The sequence below is a fragment of the Alligator sinensis genome, unplaced genomic scaffold (genome assembly GCF_000455745.1).
Source record: "Alligator sinensis unplaced genomic scaffold, ASM45574v1 scaffold736_1, whole genome shotgun sequence".
NCBI classification, from domain to species: Eukaryota; Metazoa; Chordata; order Crocodylia; family Alligatoridae; genus Alligator; species Alligator sinensis.
In genome coordinates this window covers 293318-317269 of record NW_005842561.1, presented here as the reverse complement: position 1 = coordinate 317269, position 23952 = coordinate 293318, and the positions used below count along the sequence as shown (strand labels likewise).

The window sequence follows — 23952 nt, the reverse complement described above, 5'->3', positions numbered from 1 at the left end:
TTAATGTTGTCTGATGCTGACTCATATCCTTCCAGAAAGTGCAGTAAGGCTGAACCTTAGCCTCTGGAAACCAGGAAATACTGAGTTAGGGTAATGTCTCCCACACCAGATTAACAATATATTTCTTGGAGCTGGCAAGTGACAGAGATCAAATCAACCATGACCTGTTCCAACTTGACCTTTTTTTATGTCTTGTGCCCAACTGAATTTTGTATTATCATTGTTCTACACAGACAAACGGCATTAGATGCAACTGTAATCACTCAAAAATGACCTGCAGTGAGCTCTGGATCTCAAATTCCCATCTGAGGACATGTGCAGCTGAAGCTAGGGGAGTCAAAGTATCTTCCTGCCCTGCCCCTTGTGTTAAGCAGAAGATTTAAATAGATAATTATAATGGCACACATCCTCTCTAAAAGACAGGAATGTAAGACAGCTGTTGAGTTTTCAGGCTGTTGAAAGAGGCTTCCAAAGAATCACCTTCATCTCCTGGTATTTAAATGGATATATAAAAAACCTAAGGGAATATAAGGGTACTTCACCTCACCCTCCCTCTTCTGTATTATCAGTGCCCATCTGAACACTATAGCAGCTCTGGCATTCATATGCCGCCATGTCCTCTGTCTGTTCGCTGCTCCAAGGAGTCCTAGCAGTCTGCTGACACATCATGGAGCATCACAGAGCACAAATATAGTTGATGCCCAAGAGGAAATACTGAGTAAATATGGTATGTATATGTAAACTATAACTCTTAGTTTATATCTTCCACATTCTGAAAGGATACTAGGTACTGCTAGACAACTTTAACTATATATTATTGTTGTTCTTTGATGATAAACAACTGTGTAAGAGGGAGACCATTCCTAGTGAATCCCAAAATGGAAGGTAGCTAAGTGGAGCAGAAGAGCAAAACCAGGCCTTTGTGTGGGAAACAATACCTTCCAGAGGGCCCAAGAATTCAAGTATCTTGGATCATTGCTGACTGACACCAGTGAGATAAATAGAAAAATTATTTCAAGGATCCAGAGAGGGAAAAAGACAGCCACACACCTGAATAGACTTTCTGGGTCCAAGATACTGCGCAGAAGGATTAAGTTGTGGCTATACAACACCACCATTATTAAACCTATAGTGATGTATAGGAATAAGACTTGGTCCATGATCCTGAAAGACCAACAAAAACTGGTATGTTTTGAAGTAGTATTCTCAGGAAGATACTTAGATTAGTGAAAGACCCAGGAAAGAGAGAATAAAAGCAAAGAAGTAACAAGAATTACAAAATATCATGGAACAGCCTCTCATTACAAGGGTGGTATGCAAACAGCAGTTAGTGTGAATCGGTCATGTGGAGAGAGTGGAGGAATCGAGAAACATTAACATTATTTATAAGCATCATCCAGTAGAACAATGTCCTTGAGGTAGACCTTGCAAATGGCTGATGGACAACATAAGAAAAGACCTGAAGGTATTTAATGTAGGACCGGATTGGGAGGAGAGAGCTCATGGTAGATGAGACTGGAGGTGTATCATCAAGGAGGTCAAAGTGCTACAAGTGCTGGTTGGTCATCCAAAGTAAGTAAATACTAAGCGGTGTGGCGAGTTAGTTTGCAAGCCAATCACCGCATACAGTTCTGATTTTGGCCTTGCTAATTGGATAGCCTTTCCTACTGCTGTTCAACATGTTGTTTAACTTATTGCCTCTTATATGAACTGTTGAAAAATGGTATGAATGAACAAGAAACATGCTTGCCCAATGAATGAGATTTATTTGCTTGCATTTTTTTTGCTAGGCTTGCATAAGCTGAGGATGTCCAGCTGGCAGCCTGTGGCCTGCTTCCAGCCCAGGGCTAACACACAGTCTGTGGGCTCCCACCTAGCCACCACTCCTTCATTACTTCTGCTGCTGTAGTGGCTGGGGTCTCTGGGGCAGGGCAGAATGGCATGGGTACCATTTCCCCCTCTAAGTTTATTGCCAGGGTGGGCAGAGCTCTCAGTGGTGGGCCAGAGCACCTTTTACTTTGTGTGGGCATAGATCATGACTCAGACACTGTGTGAGGAGTGGGTGGATGGGGAAACTTTACAACCCACAACCACTCCTGTTTCCTTTTTCCCTTATCTTACACCAGAGTTTCTGAATTCAGAGTTCTTGTCTACATTAAGGGAATATTCTCCTTCCATACTTTTCTTGATGTCTGTGCTTTCTTAGGAATAACACCAAGACAGCCCTATAATTAAAGGAAATACAATCCCATGATAGAAAGACAACTAATAATTTTACCTTTCAATCAATTTAGCATTTGTTCCTCTTAAATATTCCTGATACAAAAGTATTTCTTGTCCAGCCTCCAATCCCGTGGTTAGAACATGGAAAGTGTAAAGAGTCTTTGAGCATGCTCTTTGAGTCTTTTTTTTGAGTCTGAGAGTATGCTCAAGAGGTATCAAAAAGTGGAATGGAAAGTGCTGATTCAGAAACATAACAAGAATATAGGTATTTATTTTTTACTTAAATAATTCAGTTCTGTTAATGGGAGTTTGAGGAAAAATTGAAATAGAGGTATTTAGGTTGAGAAAAAATAAGTTTAAAAATGTGTTTGTTTTTCAAAGCAGTGTGGAACTGGAGAGTTAAAAAGTTGTGTTCTAAATGGAGCTTGAAATTGGCTGTATTCAGAAAAAAAGCGGTTTAGGCTGGGCCATAGTCTGAGTTGGCGTTTTGCTTTTATTCTGTTTTTTAAAGAAAATAATCATATAGCAAATTCTAAGTATCTTAATATCTTCTACTCTGAGAGAATCATTAGAAACAGTCATACATAACAGAAATCAGAGGTGAGGATAAATGTAGGTCCTTTTTATGAGATATTCCCTCCTTTAATTTCTTAGAGGTATTATGGGAAAAGTGGTTTGTTTTTTTTAAAGCTTAATTTGAATGAATTAACGTGGCTTGAATAGGGTATTCTATGGAGAAGGGTCACTGGAACACAAGGACTAAGTATTAAGATTTCATTGTCTCAAAGGAGAGGATTATGGCATGTGATGAAATTCAAAACTAAAACTGCTGAATTATGGTTTTGGAGTTGCATATAATACATGTGACCTTTGTCTTTTCTTGCACTATTCTGTTGTTGTTTTTGTATTGCTATAACCAGTTGCTTTTCTACAGATTATTACAATGATGGAATTACAACCTTGTCACTGATTGCTGCATTCTTTACAGGAGTCTGTTTATACTGTACTTGCATTACACGCTGTAAAAACCAAATCTTCAGTGATGCTAATGGACATAGATAGCATCTGTGCAGAATTTCAAGGAAATCACTGGGATGCCGTGCAGGCATTGGGGTATGTGCTTGCTCATCTATCGCAAGATCAGATTTCTAGTGTGCCCTGACTTTGTCAGCCCCTCTCAGCTGCTGTCCTAGTCACAAGGTGCTTCAGCTGTCAGGTCTTGGAATGCCATGCACACTCATACAAGTGCTACAGTCCAGTTTTCTGCAGTAATAAGATTCTATTCTCTCTTGAAGTGAATACATGTTTGAATTCTGGTTGTAATATTCAGCGTTATGAGCAGGTCAAGGTTTTTTTCCCAGACTGTTTAGTGAAACAATGATTTTCTTTTGAAGTACAATTGGTTTGGCATGTGCATGCTTTTCAAGACAGTGTAATGATTATAATCTATAAGAATGTGGCTAACATAATGATTTGTCCTTCAAATATTGTTACTGAGAAATAATTTGATGTGGAAAAATGATTCTGCAATTGACTCCCCAATCAATTTCAGTGAGGCTCTGTGTGAACACAGGATCTTGCCTGTGTGGAGTCTGTTGTAAATTTAGGGGCTGTTCCTTAAGAGAATATTGACTTGGATTCTTTGAATGCAAGATGGAAGTTTAATTTAGGTTAATAGTATTTTTTAGTAATCCTAATATATATGTATCAACAGGGTATAAGACAGCTGTAAATTAAAACCATGATCCTACAATTGGATCCACTTGTGTGGATTCATGCATCCATGTTGGGCCCCAGTGATTTTAATTAAATTTGATTATAGGATCATTAGGGCTTACTATATAAGGCCTGAGCTCTGCACAGATGGACTCCTGTCCCTCTGTGGAACCCTACTGATGTCAGCGTGGCTTTGTGGGTAGTGCTCATTATGCTACGGGGGCTTTAGTTTTCCAAGAGTCTAGATATATGAAGAGATTCATCCGAGTAAGACAACTGTAGTAGTTTTCTTCCTTAAAATTCCTGGCTTCAATTGCTTCATTGTTTTGTCAGTCACAATCAGGGCTTCCCTACATCTTCGTTTCTTAAAACAAGCGGTGACTAATTCAGTTACTGTACTTCAGCTGCCTTTCATCACCCAAATGAGATAAACTCCCAGCAAAATGTATTCAAGACCCTCTGATTCAAACTGTGTTACCCTGGTATGAAGAGATCTGCATTTCTGAAGCAATTTAGACAGCTGTGATTTAGAGCTGCTACCAGCATGGACACTTAATCTATTAATTTGAGATTGAGGTTCTGAGGAGATGCTGTTGAAAAGTTTCCATCTATTTCCTTTGTCCTTAGGATGTAGCACTTTTCCCCATATATTCCAGAAATGTAAAATACATACAAACACTTTATAAATATAAAAAATAAACAGTGTGAGCCATATCATGTCTTGGCTTGCACTAGTGGAAAGGGAAATTAATAACACAGCTGGAAGAGTCATTCTGGCTTACTCTGAGCAGTACATAGTAATGTAGAAATTCCAGCACTATTCCATAGATCAGGGGTTGTCAACTGGGGGTATGCATACCCTCAGGAGTACTTGGGAAGGCCCTAGGGGGTATGCACAGGTGTATGGGGATGGAGCGCCACCACCCACCACTCCATGCCACCGCCTCCTGAGATCAGGGCGAGGGCAGCAGCGCTCATCTGCAGGCTGCACAGGTGCTGCCCGACTCCCCCACACTGGCGCCACTCTGGGTCTGGCCGCATGCCTCCCCTCCTCTCTGTTCCGTGTCTGGTTGCCGGGGGTACACTTACTGAAAAAGGTTGAAAAACACACCTGCCATAGATGTTCTCCATATCTGCTGGCCAACATGGAACAGAAATATGACCTTGCTTGTTTCGAAACATCTGTTGGTGCTAGGAATGGTGGAATCTCATAGACTTTCCTGTCATTAGTGCAACTGCAGGTAGTTCCCAGCACAGTGGATGGAGCAGGAAGATACTAGTTTTACATCACTCTCTTTTGGATTACCACTGAGGGGGATAGTATTTCTTGTCAAGTTTAATGGGAAAGAATGGACTTAAAATCATTAATAACAAAACAAAATCATTTTGTTTAATTGCAACCTGTTTTATATGTATGTAGTTGCACATAAATTTTCAAGACCTGCAATAGTGAAAAACCAAAAGATGAAGAAACAAAATATGTCTCTGAGGAAGAGGAAAATGAAAAAAATGAACAAACTTTCCAATCAGGGTAATTTTTTCTTGGCTGTAACTGATATTTTAAAAAAGTCTTCATTACATTCTGAAATATTCTCTTTTTGTGTTTTGAATAAACCTATATATCTTCAGGTAAAATCAACAAGTCAGTGTCATAGGGTGGACTAAAATAGGATGTTAGTAATAGAAGCTGGCTGTAAATTTCTTTATGGAGAGAATACTGTCTGTCTATAATTTTTTGTGCCTGTATTTAAGGAGTAGTTTCTAGATGGGATAAATCCATTGATATAACAAAAATGTAGTGTTCCACAAATCAAACAAAGCATTTAAAGATTAATGCTTTAAAAATTGCATTATTAAGATAATAAACTTCATAATGCAGAACAAAAACCTTTTTATAATCTGAAAAATTATTCAAACAACTGAAAAGATTGACTAGATTGGATGCACTTTATTTTCATATTTGCAATTCACAGATCTTCTCTGGGAAATTAAATACTCCAGGTATCTCATGGCAACTCCAGGTATCTTTTCTTATATGTTAATGGCTACGCTAAGAATTTTAGTAAATTAAGAAATTTTATACAGAAATGTATACGATTATTCTTCACTGAGGCACTAAATGTTCTCTCACTGCAGTTGTTCACCTTCCAGACAGCTTTCTTGTCATAGTCCTTTAGCTATGAAAAATTCCATGGATGAATAATAGTTATTCTGGTTTAAGTGTTTGCTGCTGGCATCTGATTTCATCTTGAAATTGAAATTTAATGTAAGAGAAACCATTAATATGGTCTCAATTTTGAGCTTCTTTTATAATTGCTTTACAAAATGTACCAGTTTGTACAGAATGCACTTTCAGGGTACTGCAGTCAATGAACTTTTTTGAAAGAAAAATGAGACTAGAGGATGTTGAAAAATGTATGGAAAAATGTTTTGGAGCCTTGATCTGTTTTCTATATCTATGCTGTCAAGGAGCAGTCAACCAGAGGCACACAGAGGCAGTGTTAATGGAGGAGAAGCCTGAGATATATCAGGTTGATATTTGAAGTGTGATGACCTGGATTTTCTTCACATTCATTCACCTCTGTACTTGCTGTAATGTTGATGTGTTAGCTTGAGTGAAGACAGCTCTTATACAAGTGCTAGAGATTTCTATAAGTAGTGAAATGTCTTATTCAGTGTACTATCATGGTCACTTATCTTAAATCCTCTCTTCCCTTAACATCCCTCCTGGCCTCTTGTTAGATACTACCTGGACTGGATTGGTGAAGTGAGGCTTGTAGACTAAGGGTAATACAACTAAAATAAAAGCTCTTCTTATTTTTCTTTTTTCTTCCCATTCTGCTTACTTCCCTTTCACTCATAATCCCCAGATCCATCTAGTAGGCCAATTCTGAAGTGCAATTTTCTTAAGGACTGTTTGATTGAGGTAGAAGAGCTTAGCTTAATTGGAGCTTAGCTTAATGTGGTCATAATGATGATGAAGAAGACAGGGGAACATCAATTATGAGTCCTCAGTATCTTCAGGACTGTGAACAAATGCTGTATGAAAAAGAATTACAATTACCTAGAAGAAGTTTCATAAACAGCCAGAGGTTTGTTCCTTTTGTTTCTCTATCTTATACAATTAATAATTTTTATTAGAGGAATGTAACACATGTACTAGTGACACAAGGAGATGTATTTTCATAATGAGCCTAAATACAGCAGCAGATAGAATTTACATTTCTGTCTGCCATGCACTGATTGAAAATTGTAACCCTACCTGTCATTGCCCTTTTATGATACATAAGGTACTGTCAGGTGTACAGTCACTGGATACAGCAATATTTAGATGCTTTTGAAATACCAGGAATAGTGCTTTTTGATGCTCTGGATTGTTCAGTAGTCAGTCAAACAATAATGTGAAAAATTAGCATTTGTTTACACTGTTCACCACAGACTTTACACAACATTAAAATTATGTGTCATAAGTTTCACATAGAACAGGAATATCCACCCCCAGCCTGCAGTTTGGATCCAGCCCACAAAGCCGTGTAATCCAGCCTGCAGGTCCCCACAGAGGTCTGGCAACTTGTCAGTGGGGGAGTGGTGGCAATTATCACTGCCATTGCTGCTTTGTGACCAAATTTCCAATCCCCATGTGATCTGAGCTGGGACCCAATGCAGTATGTGGGATCAAGTCCTGGCTGGGCCATTCCCATGCAGTTGGATTGGACTTTGGCCCCGCATGAGTGCATTGGGCCCCAGCTAGGCCAGCACTGTGTGCTGGATCTGGCTTACAGACACATCTGGCCCATGGACAGACCAGACCAGATCTGGCACCAGTCACCAGCCTGCAGGCCAAATATAGTCAGCACCACTGATCTAGAATAACAAAAGCAAAACAATTCAGAGCAAAGAGTAAAGCTGAGATTGGCCAGGAGGTTCTCAGTTGAATAGCTTTCAGATGCCTTGTATAGTGCTTTTCCTCTGCCAAATCCCAATTCTGCTCACTTTCAGAACAGATTGTAAGGCCTATCTAATAATAGTGGGGTTACTTCTTTAGTGGTTTGGACAGTAGTACTCTGTGATGACACTGTGTTAAAACATAGTGAGACTCTGTTTCTGTTTAATTGATGCATAGGTATGGAGATTATCATTAGACTTACTTATATGAAACAATTATAATTTCTTGATTAAAAATATCTCAGAATATGTTCCAGGGTGACTGGTTCAGCATTTCCTCTCACATAAACCCTAGAAGGACTTCCCAGGCTTAAAGTTATGCATGTGCATGTATGTATCATTAGATTATGGTTAGGACTAGTTCAAATGAAGTCAGTAGTCCTACACAAAGGTAGAATACAAGACCAGAATACATAAGAACAAGTATTTGCCCTGTTATAATGTTACTGTGTGAAAATCTAAATGTTTAAGGAAAATTCTACAAAAAGTTAGGTCCTCATTCCTCACATCTGTACCTGTTTCCATTGAAATCAAAGGCAAACTTACCACTGGTTCCAGTCAAAGCAGAATAGGAGTCTAAGTTTCTTTTTCTTCTTTTTTCAATAACTTGTTGTGATGTAAAGTCTGTGGCTTTACTTTCAATATAAGATGCATTTTCTCAGTACTTCTGAAAATCGGGAAGCTAATATTTTGTCCTTCTCAAACTACTGACCCAAAATGCTGCCAGTTGTAAGATATCAGGCAGAATTCATTTTAATTTTAGAAACACAGCTTTATTGGAAGCACTAACTGGTCTTATTTCCAGCAGTGCTGTTAGTCTTTGTTGTAATACCAGTGAAGTATGGAAATGCTCACGCATAAACAAATGCTAATTTGCTTCTGCAAGTGTTTCTGAATGTTACGTAATGTGAAAAGAGCAAGTTTGGTAAGTATTGTATTGAGAAATGTGTTACTTTAAAACCTGAGAATCTACAGGAGGATTTTCTGTATAACTGAGAATAATAAAATTGAACTGCTCCATCTAGTGGTAAACTAGTATATCTGACTGTTTTTCTCTAGTTTTCAGTCCTGTTAAGGATTTGGAAGCTAGGTTCTTCTGACTGCGTGTGTGTGGGGGAAATTGCTCATGTGGGAAAAGGAAAAGGGCTGTCCTGATCCCCTCAATTCCATAGACATTCTGCGTTTTACTTCAGTGGGAGAAGAACTCTGAAGCCAAATCTTCAAAACTGGGCACCTAACACTCACTCACTTCAGGAAACTGGACACCTAAATAGCTCTGAGGATATGGTCCTGAGTCTCTTTGGTTTGTTTTCTCTTCTGGAAGGAAAAACACTTAATTATGTAAATAATTCAAGACTTTGTATGCGTCTTGAGTGGACTTCTCTGGTACTAAAGAATCATACGTTGTCAAAAACATATCTTTAGCATACAATGCTAGATTACTTTCGGCTTCTGACTTACTCTTTTCTAAATTAAACTGGCATCAGTAATACACTTTTATAATAAAATGTGATTTAGTATGTGAATTTATCTTCTCATTCACAACACACTGGCATTAAAATTCTAGATTTAAAAAAATCAATAGGAGAAAAATCCTTAGAGCAGCATTCCCAAGCCTAGGGTACAAATGGACTCAGTTTAGGCGGTGAGACAAAAGGGCAGAATTAGTAAGAGCAAATAACATTGTTTGAATCAGGTCTACCCTGCAATCTCCCTCTCTCTTAACTTCAAAAGGATGTGTTTGTTTTTTTTTAAAAGCAGGCAACTACCTGTACTGTATTTCCCACTTGGCCCCAGCTGGGATTTCATGTGTTGCTGGCTTCTGTTAGGATTGGGGCATAAGCAGTCTTGAAGAGCACAGGGTTAAGTTAGCAGAGACTCCAAACCAGTGGCCGAGGCTGCACCAAGGGGTCAAAACCAGGGAGTCCTTATTTTCTTAGTCCACAGTGATAGTCAAATGTATGATCTGGGCCAGGCCAGAAATCAGGATCTGGGGAGTTCAGGACACACAAAGGGGTAAGCAGGAGCGAAGTCCTGGGGTCCAAGGTAGGGGCAAGGCAGGAATAAGGGTAAAGGCTGGGAGTTGCTTCAGGGTTTAAGCCATAGAGCAGAAAAGGCCCAAGTGAAGGGCCTAGGCTTACACTAAGACCAGCCCATCCTGCAGGCAATTAGCTTAACCTTGGAATCTGATACCACTCTGATACTTGGTGGTGCTGCTGTGGGTTCAGATTGCATTCTAATAGCTGCAAGAAGTCAGAAAGTGGTCTGTCAACTGAACTTTTCTGTTCTGTTTTCACAACGTGTGTCCAAGCAAAAAAGAATACATGGAGCTGAGCATCTGATGTCACAGGGAGCAGCAAAAATATTTAAACATAAATATGAACGAACAAACAAAAGAGGAAAATTAAAAAGAAAATTGAAGAAAACACAGGCAGAGAAAAGCAGTGTTTGGAGAAGAAGAAATGAATAGGAGAAAGAAAGTAAGGTGATAGCTATTCCAGGGCACACAGCAAGGGGGCACATTAGAGTAACCATCTGCCATCTCATGTGGGGCTCTAATGAGAACAATCTTTTCTGAGCTTATTTTTCTTAGGTCAACATCATTTTTTTTTTTTTTATAAGCTGCCATTGAGGGATGTAGGAAACAAAAATAGTTCAAAACTGACTCAATTCAGATTTGTGTAACTTTTACCTCTTCTTAGTAGAGAGAGGTCTGAACACCCCTGTTTTGTTCAGGAATCATCTTAGGCCTCAGGTGCTTGAAAAAAGTATTTATTCAAAGATCATGTCCAACTCCAACTACAAAACAGAACATAGGCTTCTGCAATGCTCATCCCAAGACTTTCTGTCTTCACTTTAAATGTGCAGGCTGCAATACCACATCTTCATTTTCCAGCCAAGATCAACAGCTATCATACAATAGAGATATAACAAACAATTCCAAAATCCTTAAATCCATCTAGTAATGAAACTTATTAACAATATTAGATTAACCCCTGAGGTGCCTCACACTATTACTTGAACTTTCAGGATGCCCTTGAAATACCATGTTTTACCCATACCTTTTCCCCCAAAACCATCTTAGGGAAATTGGAGTGTGGATTATGCCAGGAAAAGGGATCCCCATGGGTTTGGAAATTTGGTGTGGGGGCAGGGGGCAGAGTGGTGGCAGCATCCATTATCATGGCTCAGGGAGCCATGGCAATTAACATTGCCACTGTTCCCCCTACCCTTCTCATCAAATTTCCAAACCCATGGGATGTCCTCTCCCCATCCTCACCCTGGCATTTTAACTAAAGTTTGTCAGACTTTTGAAGCATGGGGACGCTGAATATGAGATGACGCTAGTGCTTTACAGTGGCTCTGAGAATCAATCAGAACAGCAGAGAGCCACCCTAATTAAAGCACCTTCCCCCACTCCTGGAGCACATGTATGTGCCCCCCACAGAGCGCCCTATGGGTAGGTTGTGGCTGTGTTGGTCTAAGGACATAGGCAGACAAGGTTCTTTGGGTAAATCCGATATCTTTTATTAGACCAACTCAGCTAGTTGGAAAAATTCTTCTTAACAAGCTTTCAGGCACAAATTACCTTCATCAGGCTAAGGAAGTGTTTGCAGATGGTCTGTGCTCATCCTGGATGAAGTAGTAAAGCAGCCTTCATTCATGTTCATGAAGTAATGGAAGCTCCCTGGATGCCAGATCATACTGTTTTATTTATTTATTTATTGGTGGCTTTATCTAGCTCTTTATATTTCTGAAAATCCTTTATTCCTCTAACAACAATTTCAGATGGTATGGTTGGAGTGTTGCTGTAGCTATGATGGTTCAGGAAATATGTGAGAAGCAATGTTAGTTCAGTAATGGTTTTTATTGGACAAATGGTATAGTTGGGAGAGATGTTATACATGCTTTGGGCATGAAGTGCCCTTCAACTTCACCAGCTTCAGAGGCAGTCTAGTTTCTGGCTTTTCTGTTAAGCAGAGTATCTGCAGGATATTTCATTGTTGCTGTCCTGAAATACAACACAACTAAGTATGAATGAGAGTTTGACTCCACAGCCTTTTCTGTGGTTATTTGTTTATTTTTTACACCATTTTCTACTGCCCCATTGGATTGGAGTTAATGTGTATTAAATGTTACCTGTCTAAATCTGTTTTTCACCTCAAAGTGCTTGAACTCACACCCACAAAACTGTGGTCCATTGTCAGTAATTACTGTGTTGTATACCGTGGGGCTAGCAAAGATAAATCAACACCTTCCTTTTACTCTGGAAACCATTCTGGGAAGATAACAAGTAAAGCACTGTTTAAATCTTTTTTTTCCAGTTACTCTGCACACTTGCAAAGACTTTCAGCTCTGTTAGATGTTGTAAGTGCCAAATGTTTCCACGCAGGTTATCTTTTTTTGTTTTCTATTTGCTTTGTATGGTGTTCAGGAACCACTCAAAACCTAGGGTACTTGAAAAAAGCATGCATTACTCACAGACAAGTTCCAACTACAGCAGCACAACAGGCCATACATTTCTGCAGTGCCCCTCTCTAAACTTCCTGATACCAAATTTAACCCATACACTTCAAGGTGTAGCTTCTAGTAGCACAAACCATTTGTATCTGTTCTTTAAAGAGCTAAACCAGAAATAAACCAGAAATGTTTCCGCTCTCTAACCCTTGTATTTACTCCAGGGGTCTCATTGGTGTAGGTATGTTGATAAAATTCCCCATATACATATAAGCCCAGAGTTTCACAGTCATCTTGTTTCCTCCTTTAGTTTATCAGTTACCTTTAAACAGAAAGAATAGACAAGTGGCACTAAATTATAATGCACAAGAAGTACAGAGATTTTACCAGAGCTGTTCATATTTCTCCAGTATTTCTGAACTAACGTGAACTTTCCACTGTTTTGCTAAACTGGCTTTTATGTGCTACACAGTATTTCTCTGCTGTGGTGGAAAGGACTTGTGATAGCATAGCAGCTGGAGCTGTGAACTGGGCATATCAGGGAAAATGTTAGGAGCCTAGAAGAACTTTTGTTTATTTGCCTTGCATATCCTGCATTTTGGTTTCTTCTAAACACTCATTTGCCACACTTTTCAACTTTCAGGGACTAATATGAAGGCATTATTGTTTGGTGGCTAATAGTAACTGACTGGCTTGGAATAAAACCTCAGCAAAGAACAGAGAAAGAGACATGGCAATAAAAGCAACCTTTGAGGTGTCTTTCAGGGTTGGAGTTAAGCCTGGGCATGTGTGTGTGAAATTGGATTGTGACCTATGGGCAGTTATATATGGCATATGGGAGTGCCTTTGAGTATTGTGGTATTGTATGTGGGAAAAGAGTGAGGTGCTGCATTATTTTTTATGAAACATTGTACATCTCAGTTTAGCTGTTAACTTGGGCTGCCTGTTTACCTGACCTCAGAGGTTAACATCTTTTTGGAGACACTCTTTGAGGGGCGGGGAATAGGTGTTCACAGAAGTAGCTTTGTCTGAGTTGGATAAGTGGACTGTTAAAACACACTGACATTTGAATAGATCTAGCTGGGACATAGGATGGACAAGCAAAAGAAAGTTGCTAGCCCTAGCAAACTGGTTCTGCCAAGGGGACTGCAAACCAGACAATAGGACAACTGGGGAATTTTGATCCTCATAAAACTGATTAGGGGGCCCATCTAACAAAGGAACTTAGAGATTTTGAAAGAAAGTCTCTCACCAATCTCGATAGGGTAAACCTGGGCAAGAGAGAGGCTGCCCAGCAAGATGATGGGTTCACCTGAAGATGAGTGTGATTGCCCAAAAGGTGAAGCCATGTGCAGTGGGAGATCCTGGACTTTTTTGAGGTCTCTGATATGAGCCCAAAGATCACTTGAGAGTAATGAGAAAGCTGAGGTAGGAAAATGTGTGTAGGTGTGTTTATTTTTCTTATTTTTGTCTGTATATATTTCTAAATTAGCAAAAGCAGTTGTGCTTAGAAGCCTCTACAAAGTCTCTATGCCTGCCTGCTTTCAGCTGTCCTAGGTCCCTGAAGAAGGAACTATAATTATAACCTTTTGGGTGGCCTGGGTCTATGTGAAAGGGTGAGCTAACTGGACTTAAGGTCTCAGGGCAGCTGGGCTACATGATCTTATTTCTGAACAGGTAAGACATAGTGGTCCTATGTCCTGGAAATGTGACATGAAGGCCAAAGGAAGACTTAGTGTTGTAGCCAACCCGGGGCAAGAACACAAGGGTTGAATATTGGGGTCCAAACAGGGCAGCTTAATGATTGTCCAGACAGGAAGAGCTCTACCAATGCTGAGACATGATATTCAGTTGGTAAGGCATACGTGGAGGTTCAGTTCACCTTAACTGGCTATTTCCTTTTTGTTAGTTACTGGAAAAGGGGCTTGGACTGTCTTAAGGTCTGCTAATAACACTTTTGTGGGATTTGGAAAAGAGAGATTTTGTACGTTCTTAAATTAATAGGGCCCAAGTCTCACATGCAAATGCTGTAGTCCCAGAACCAGATGCATTTTGGCTATTGCTTTTTAAACTGTTAGGATACAGAAGAGGTTTCAGAACTAGGCAAGAGTGGATGTTATGATGTTTATATAAAGAGAAGTGAAGAGTTTAAGAAAGTATAGAGGGAGGAAGTATAGGAGAGTACAAAGGAATTGCCTACCAATCAATTCAACTTCAATTCCAGAGAAGAAGACATTAAACAAGTAATTAGATAGTCAATCTGTGGCCTCTTGGAAAAGAACAGTGTGATAAATAACAGTCAACAAGGGTTAGTTCAATCAATCATGTCAAACTAAGAATCAATCATGTCAAACTAACCTAATTTCACTCTTTGATAAGATAACTAATTGAGTAGCTAAAGAGAATGTTGGAGATATCACATACCTTGATTTTTGAAAAGGTAGTAGATATAGCAGCATATAGCACTCTTTCTGGGAAATTAGAGAGTTGTGTGATTGGACTATAATCAAATGTCCCTTTAAGGTAGAAATGCAAAGAACTTTTAACTAGGATAAGAATATGCTTTATTTATATGGCGTTGTATGTGCCCCAAGGTGCTGTACTCCAGTCTGAGAATCATGAAGCTAGGTAAACATTCCACTGCAAATTATTTCTGTAACACACACACAAAAAAGAGATTACCCATTAGGGATCCAGTTTTGCGCTATTAAAAAGAGTTACACTAAACACTTATCAACTTCAAGAGGAACAGGGGCCATACTCTTTCTGCCTTACAACTATGAGGAGTGAACCTATGGAAATCTACAGAATTATTTGCTCTGTAGCTTGAAGTTTTTTAAAAAGAAAAAAAAAAAAAAGCTGTCCTATTTGCATGAATTTAAAAAAGAATAATGGTTAAACCTATTGGACTAAAGCTCAGGACAGCTAGGAGTTTTCATTCTTATTTGTGCCAGACATCCTGTGCGACCCTGGACAACTCACTTGGTGTTTCTGTTTCTCAGCTGTAAAATGGGGATAATACTTCCTTTCTGCTCACTTTCAGGCCCCCCCTGGGATTTGAGCCTGGGTAGGGTTACCATATTTCCAGTATCAAAAAAGAGGACACCTGTAGGGGGAGAGGGAGGGGACATATGATTGTGGTGGAGGGTAGTAATATGCCCATGCCCTGTCTCTGCCCTTCACTCCTAAACCACAGCCCCTCCAGCCCTGCTGCTGCCTCTCACTCCTGACCCACTGTAACCTGCCCCCCAGCCCTGCCCGTGCCCCTCACTCCCGACCTGCAGTCCCCTGCCCCTCCAGCCCTGCTACCCACCCAGCTCACATGCACATATACTCTCTCTGTGTCTCCCTCTCTTACCTGCAAGCAGTTGCTGGGGCATGCAGAACACATGATCCCCCAATCGCCTTCCCTGCTGCCCTCAGCCATAAGCAGTGAAGCCACAAGTGCCTAGGAAAAGCCAGAACAAAAACCCAGACATTTACTTGCATTTCAAAAACCTACCTGGACAGGGGGCCTAAAAAGAGGGCACGTCCGGGAAAACCCAGATGTATGGTAACCCTAGGCCTGGGTATTTCACACCCACAAGCAGACGCCTAAGCTATAGCAGGCTGGACACCAGCCCGACCTTCTGTGAGGTTCCCAGTGAGGAACCAAGTGACTTGGGTGAACCAATGGGAGCCACAAGTCCTTGATATAAAAACCCTCTCATTCCATGTATGGCCTTTTCCCACCAGGACTGTAGTTAAATGTTGCTGCCTTGGGCAATGCCCTTCCTCCTCCCACCCCCTGCCTCCCAGAGCAGGTGTATAAATCCCCTCCATTGTGAAGTACTAGGAAAGTGTGCACTAGCCTGTCTTAATGTGCATTAACTAAAGAGCATGGTTTTAAAGTGACACATAATGTGCATTAGCTAAATAGCATGTTTTTTAATGATGCTTTAATATTAATTAAAGTGCATGTAGATGTGCCCCCTGACTAGTAAACCTTGTTGAAATAATGGTAAACTCACTGAGCTCTTACCAGTGAAGCTGCTTCTGCACCAATCTGGGGGGCTAATTAACTTGGTAGCAAGCTAATTGATGCTATTATTCAGCTGTGGTAATTAAACCATTTTGTGGACTTGACTCCTCCGTTTGAGGAGGCAGCCTGGATTAGCCCAGTGTGTTCAGGATCCCACTCTGGAAAGTGGTAAGTTGGCCACATAAATCTGGCCCATCTAAAAGGAAATATCTACTCTTATTATGTGAGGTGACCTGTAATAAGCACTAAGCCCAAAAGTGTTTGTATACTTGGACCTTTAGGCTCTAATCTCAAAAGGTGTTCTTTGTAGGCTAATCAGTGTATCCAGTTCAGTTGGGTGGGTTTCCTCCAGGGTCTTCCTGGGAGACAGAGTACAAGACAGAATAGTTCAGATCTCCAAAGCTCCACCTGAATAGACACTGTGAGGAAATGATCACAGAGAAAAATTCTGTGGAAGAAGTTCTCTCTCGAGTCAGCTGCTTTTGAACTCTAGATTTTCCATCTCCTGAAAGCCAGTTCTGAAAACATTGTCAGGTGGCACTGTTTTTATTTAATAAGCTAACCATTTGTCTTAAATAAAATATCCCCAACTAAAAAATAGCTCAAGGTGCATATATAGAGAGTGGCTTTTAAATGGCTGTAATCAATGAAGAGAAACTTATCCCATACAAGCTTCCTTAGCTAAAAGCTAAACGGAGAGAGAGGGGATTTTTTTAAAGCATCTTGATCTCCATTAGACCTTGGGGGGGGGGGAAGTGATTCCAAAGTTGATGGCCTTCAACCAAAGATGCTGACACCAGTACTGTGGGCATGTAGACCTGCAGCATGTTAACTGTTGCCGGTTCCTGCATTGGTACATGTTATATAATTATTTACACCGGACGAGCTTTTAAAAAACACACTCAGCATTGACGTAAATCTACCCTACTGCAGCCTATGACAAAGCTCCTGTTAATTTCAGTGGGAACAGTTAAGCCAATGCCGAGTGCTTTAGCAGCTCCTGCCAAAGGTAATGAGAGTATTGTCATTGACCCAGCTCTGCTCCCACTGCAGTCAGTGTTGAGTATTTTTGAAAATTGCATCTCTAATGCTCAAATGTGTTCTGCGAGCGTGTAATTTATAGATGGTATAGGCACGGAGATGCAGCCCACAGATTTTTGTTTAAAGCTTTCTTTCTGTTGGTTTTTAAAGTATTACTTAGCTATTTGACTTTCTTTAGCCTGAATCTTATTATGTGGCCTTCCTATAATTCCTATTCCCTTGCCTGTATTCTATCTGCTTTGTTTTTAAAGCAAACTTATTGTTATTTTTTCAACCCTTTTGTAATAAAATGACCTATGGCAGGGCTTGTCAACTGGGGGTACACATCCCCCCCCCCGAGGTACTTGGAAAGGGGCTAGGAGGTATGCATGAGCGGGCAGGGATGGAGCACCGCCACCCACCACCTTGTGCCACCGCCTTCCAGGAGCAGGGCCAGGAGGGGACGGGGACAGTTTGGTCAGCAGCTCCCTTCTGCAGGCCACACAGGCGCCGCCCAGCCAACTGGACATGGGGAGGTGGGGGATGGAAAACTTGCATGTGGTGGCCACTGATGCCATCCATTCCCCTCCCCCACCCCTTGCATCCCTCCCCACTCTGCCCTAAGTGTACCCAGAAGGGGTACACTCCTTAAAAAAGGTTGAAAACCCCTGTCCTATAGAACAAGTAAAAAAGGAAGCAACAGTTGTTCACAAGGAACTTGAATACTTGTAGCAGCAGAATGTCATGAAAAATAAGAGATCTAACTAGCTAACATATGCAATAGCTTAAGCATCAATACTGGAGGTCAGTTTGCCTGTCTTTCACTTAGATTCTTGATTCTAAGAAGGCTAGAAGTAGGCTCCTCCACCCCCAGTGCCTTAAAAGCTCTGTATTTGTTGGTCCCCTGGATTTCTGTGAGCTCCCTTGGTTTAGCCACTCACAGGAGTCCTTCCCAGAATGTCCTTTTAGTAACTGGCTATTCTGTTTGGAGCACATAGTAAGCTTCCTGTACTGCAGAGTGTGTGGTACTCTCCATGGGTCACCAATTGACCTAGAAACAGAGTAGCTTTGTTTTAATGATGCATCCGGAGGCTAATTAGCTCAGGGGCAAACTCTCTCTCTTTTTGTATGGTGTCAGATATCAACTTCCAAATCTGAGCCACTGTCAAGCATTATCGCTCAGTGTGTGTATTCCATCTGCCCCGTCTGGGCATTTGTGACACAGTGCTGTGCTGTTTGTTTGATACTGCATTCATGTAGGGGGCTGTTCAAGATGTTCATCTTGTGAAGTGTTGTTTTGAAGAATCCATATCCAAATACAAATCTCAGTCTGTTCAGTTTGACCCACGCTTCTCTGTCAAGGTCATGCTCAGTGGGGGAAACTTGTCTGGTGCTGGTATAATGCTGCAGGAATAAGTCTGACCTTTCCCAGTGGTCAGCCCACTCCATTGCTGCCCATAGCTTTGGTTCAGCATCCTCAATTTTTTCCAGGAGCTTGTGGGCTTCACATATAAACGGTTTATGACTTTTAAGCCTCTTAAGTCTCCATCTGTTCAGGTTTTCAGTTAGCAGTTGATGGAGCAGGTAATTTTAATCATCTCTCGCCTCTGTTGCCAGTAATGATGTTAGGGTTGGTCTTATGCCTGAGAATACAGGAAGGGGATGAACTAATTGGCGTAGTCGCTTTGCAGTGCTAATTAGCTGTCTGTAATGAAGTGGGTGCTGGAGTGATGAAACCATCTCTCCTGGCCACCACCTGGGCCCCGTGGTGTTGCCCCCTTTGGCCCCTCAGGGTCCTATCCTGTTACTCATCTGCCATGCCTTGATGTTATAAGTTAATAGGGAGGCTGCCTCTGGAGGACCAAGAGGATTTTGGATGGTGGGCCTTTATCTGGGTTGGGATCCCTGTGGCCCTGTCCCACTTGACTCTGGCTGAGCCCCTCAGCCTGAGGCCCACTGTCCCAGGACCACAAGATCCCAAGTCCCAGCTTCAGCCACACTCTTGCAGCCCAGGCCCCCTGGCTCCTGCTCAGACTCTCATAGGCTCTGGTCTGCCCAGCCCCTGGTTTCACCTTCTGTGGGCTCTGGGCTTGTGCTCCCAAGCCTCTGCAGTCTGTCACCAAAGCTCTTTTTGCTGGCAACAGCACCAGGGATCTGGGGTGTCCCTGGGCACCCCCGCTTAGTAGCTTTCTCCTCCCCTAGAGCCACAGTTCGGTCCTCCAGTTCAAACAGAAACCAAAAAACATGAGCATCTGCTGCAAACTCAAAGGTTACCTTTCTGGGGGTGATCTTTCCTTGTAGAAGCCCTTGTCTAGAGGACCTAAGATACTTATCTGCTCCCAATTCAGGATATGAGGTTTTTTCCACCTTCATTGCAGCTCTGGGTGCTTCTTCTGTAGCCCAGAGTCTTTTCTCCAGGCTTCCTGCCCTGGCTGCTGCCTGGAGCTCTGCCTTCTGCAGCTCCTGCAGCCACACTGCTTCTCTGGCTTGGGGCTTATGCTTATAAGTCCCTTCCTAGTTCACCTGACCCTCCACTTCCACCCTAGGCCTGCCTGTCACTGCCTGCACCTGGTATAAGTGGGCATGTTGTTACAGGGTTCCTTGCCTGTGTTAGCTCGCCTCAAGTGGGGGAGGGATGGTCAACCCTGGGATCCCTCCCTTGTTTAGTACTGGGGTAAGGGCCCCATTACACTGTCCTGTAGCATGTTGATGCTGCTATTTTCTTTTTGGTAACCTGCCAAGCGCAGCAGAATGTAATTGAAGGTGTTGTTCTGGGGCACGTGAAATTTAATATACAGGCGTGGTCTTAATCTTGGAGAAAGAAAGGACTGGTCTGAAGTGGTCTGTGATAGCTGTTAATTGTGGCTACCTCCTTTCAGCTCCACCATACCAGTCTGCTTTTCTTTTAGGATGTATTTTCTTAGTTTCCTGATCAGCCAAGGAGGTTTATCCTCTGCTTTTTTTGTGTGGCTGTTTTATCTCCCCCCTAATTTTATGTTGCTTTATTTGTTTTCTATTTGTGAATTAATATTGCCTATGGGATTTAAACTGAATAAACTCTCTTCTTCTTTTGCTCACAAATGCAGAAAGATGTAGATGAGGTATATAATTTAAAAAATGAAGTATACAGATACAAGAAAGCATTCAGGAGATGGTTTAGTTTGTTACTTAAAAGTGAATTTACTAACTATGAAACTTTTCTGGCAGACAGACACTTTATATACACATTTCAGACCTCAGCAGTCCATGCACTTTATTCTTGATGATGACAGGGTAGGCAGGCAGCTCTGTTGGTGAGGGTTTAAATCAGTTCTCATGCCCAATTCACCCTTACTTTAACTATATATTTTCAGAAATGGTCTCAATTATTATAAAATTATGCTAGCTTTTGGAGTCAATAAGGAGCTAAATATCACAAATAAACAGCCTAATTCCTTCTACATAATGGTCACAATGTTGCAACTCTTACTCAGGCAAAACTCCTATTGAATCCCAATAAGGTCTGAAAGATCAGGGTTTAGTATTTATTTCAGTAATTGTTTTCCTTTATGCTACTTCTCGTAACATTTTGACAAACAAGGAACAAACAGCTTATCTCATAAAGATTTATGGTCTACAGCTTCTTTAGTTTTGTGAAGAAGACATCTGCTGTGCAAACAGCAAGGTTAAAGTAATTGCGCATGAAGTAAATACAAGCCTTAGCTAGTATTTCATTCTGAAAACCAGTTTGAACAATACTTAGATAACTTCTGCTAATGGAAGTCCTTTCATAATCCTGACCCGTACATACAGTTTTGTCAAATCCAAGGTCAGATAGAAATTTAAAAATAAGCTTTCCATGAACTTTTGTAACCACCAATTCACATTTGTGAACATGTTCCCTTAGTAAAAGATACTAGCTATAGTTTATTTTTTAAGTTCTTAGATAGGTTTTGTTATTTGATCAGTCATAATAGAAAAGGAACTATTGTCTATTTGTTTAGAAAGTGTCTTCTAAACCATTACACTGACGGAGAGAAGCAGTTCATTCTGAATTGATTAATGGACTGTAAGTATCTAGAATTGCTTGGTCCAGTCACTTTGTTACTTGTTCATCTTTCTAAACAATCAAATGAAGCATCTCTGAAGCTTCCTGATTGATGCTGTCAGCTTTGTACTGATACTACAGTGTGTTTCAGCAAATGTTCAAAGTGGGGCAATAATTTTCAATTTATTTTTAAGTATGACATGCTAAGGTTTTCTAACAGTTTATTCCAAGTCCGCTGTTGCACCACAATATATGAGTATTCACACAAGATCTTGATAAATATGAATGATATAATGATGCATTGTTGACATCAAATATTTTTATCATGCCTAAGGTGAAGTGTTTTTCTACCATGTACCATACTGTCCATGTCTTCTTGCTCTACACCCATTTTGATCATCTTTTTTTTCCTTGGAAGCCATGTAGATCATTCTATAACCTTTCTGTTAGGTCTCCATTACTTGTTCCAGGCTGTTAACAGATGGAAGTGTGGAACTGCTCTTCACTTGCCTCTGATGCCAGCTCTAGTCAAAACAGCATGGGCTGGCTTCTGGCCATGCTCTCAGTGACTGCTGGGCAGTATCAGCACTCTCTGACCCTTTCTGATAGGACTCACAGAGCATGAAGGATGAGTTAATGGTGCTTCAAGGAGCATTAATGAACTGATTTTTTTTGTGTGGACTTTTGCCTATAGTGGAGTGGAATGAATCATGGCTCTCAAGGTGGCTGCTCCTTGGTTCTTCTTCATCTCTGGCCACAAGTGGCCAATATATTAGATCATTCAAAACTGTAACTCCAGATATTTGGAGGAGGTGTTACTTACAATTATAAAAAAAACCTTTTCTTTACATCATATGATTTCTTACTAATGCTCATTTCATTCTTTCCATGACTGGAGGCCATTAGTTTTCCTCCAACTGCCTCATCTACATATCCAGATCTTTGCTATATCGTTGATATGCATGCATTCATTTGTTGTTTTTCATAATCACATATAATTATGAAGTGGACAATATTCTCTTTCACACTTGATAGATGATTTAAACTGCCCAGTGAATATCTCTGATATCACAGGGTTAGAGTGATAAAGAAAGCCCTAAATATACTCCTTCATTCTATATATTAAAAATTCTTTTCTTATCAATCATGTTATCACAAGCTACTGAAAAGAAATGTAACCCTATACCATTGTCTGGGTTTTTTGTGAGGAAGGAAGGTAGTGAGTCAGTATTCATGGAAATATTTGCAAAAAGGGCTTGATCCTACAAACCCTTACTCATATGAGCATGAGTCTGACTGAACCATAGGATGCAGATAACCACTGTGGACAGCTGCAGTGTCTCATGTTTATTTGTGGACCAAGTGGGAAGGTGGGGGGGCAAAAAGAGCTTGGGGTCAGATTTTCAAGTGCTCCATACCCATGCCTGGAGAGGATCTGGGTCAGTTATTTAAATAGCTAAAGAACTGAGATTTGTCTTTTTTTGAAAAATGTTGCTAATTTTAGGTTCTAGGGTCTCTTGAAAAATTCTGGTGATAATATAGATTTCCATTTGATGAGCTGTTAATGCTGTTTCCTGTCTGCAATCATCTTCCTTGATCTATTATTCTGCTTTATTAGAACATTTTTCTTATCCAGATATTCTGTGTTCTTTTTTAATTGTTGCTGCTGCTGTTGCTGTTTTTTTGTTTTTTCTCCTCACTTTTGGAAAGAATATACCTCTCCCTCCTCTTTGGGATTAGGATAGTTTATTCATTATCTGCAAATAACATTTCTTTCTGATATTGTTTATCATGACATTCTAGCACCTCTTTCCTCTTCCATTTCTCTTGTGCAGTGTGATATGCTGGGACTGTTCTCACAACTTGTGCTATTTTCCATGATAGGAACATTGAAGCATATGAACCCCAGTAAAGAACCTACTGGTTTATAATGGGGTATTTTAGAAGTCTACCGGTAGAGTTACTCTTAGGTGTAAGAAAGTAAAGTTTAAAAAAAGACATACTGAACAGGCCTCAAGAAAAGAAGCAATTCTGTAAGGAAGACCATAATAGTTTTTATGGACAAAATCCACCTCCCATTGGAATCCAGGTGTAATTCCCCTTGGCCTTCACCAGGACCAGAATGTGGCCCTGTATCTGTGCATTCTTCTTATTCGTCTGTTTTTATTCTAAAATTATTATATGAACACTGGGTCCAAATATGAGTCTGAGACAGCTCTGTTTTGAAGTTAAAGTAAAGCCACCCGGCCCCAGTGTCTGCCAGATATCTCCTGTGGACCAGGGGAGAGTGCTTGTTCTTCTGTAAGACAGCATAGCTTGCAATACCCTGAAAGGGCAGCAGTTTCTCTTTTGATTGCTGCATAGAGAGAGCCATACCATTGTCTTTTCCATGCCCTTTTGTCTTGTGCTCCAGGGACTGTCAGTAGGAAGTAGTTCCTGGCTCTGGCAGCTCTAAGGAGAAGAGTCTAGTCACCAGTCCAGAAAAAGAGCAAGACACTTCATAGAATTACAAACAGGCAAGAGAGAGGTATTGAGGGAAAGA

At 40.7% G+C, this 23952-nt stretch overlaps 1 long non-coding RNA gene across 5 annotated transcripts; it reads right to left on the bottom strand.

Moving 5' to 3' along the window:
- Nucleotides 1–11686: 11686 nt before the first annotated feature.
- Nucleotides 11687–19856, bottom strand: LOC102377136. 5 transcript variants are annotated; one of them, XR_001358699.1, is made up of 5 exons: nt 19658–19856; nt 15701–15790; nt 15325–15448; nt 14767–14995; nt 11687–11896 (listed from the first exon to the last, which is right to left on the bottom strand). It is a non-coding gene; the product is annotated as an uncharacterized LOC102377136 (long non-coding RNA). The 5 variants fall into 5 exon arrangements; XR_001358698.1 differs by lacking the exon at nt 19658–19856 and adding an exon at nt 16364–16601; XR_001358695.1 differs by lacking the exon at nt 19658–19856 and adding an exon at nt 16075–16118.
- Nucleotides 19857–23952: the final 4096 nt, after the last annotated feature.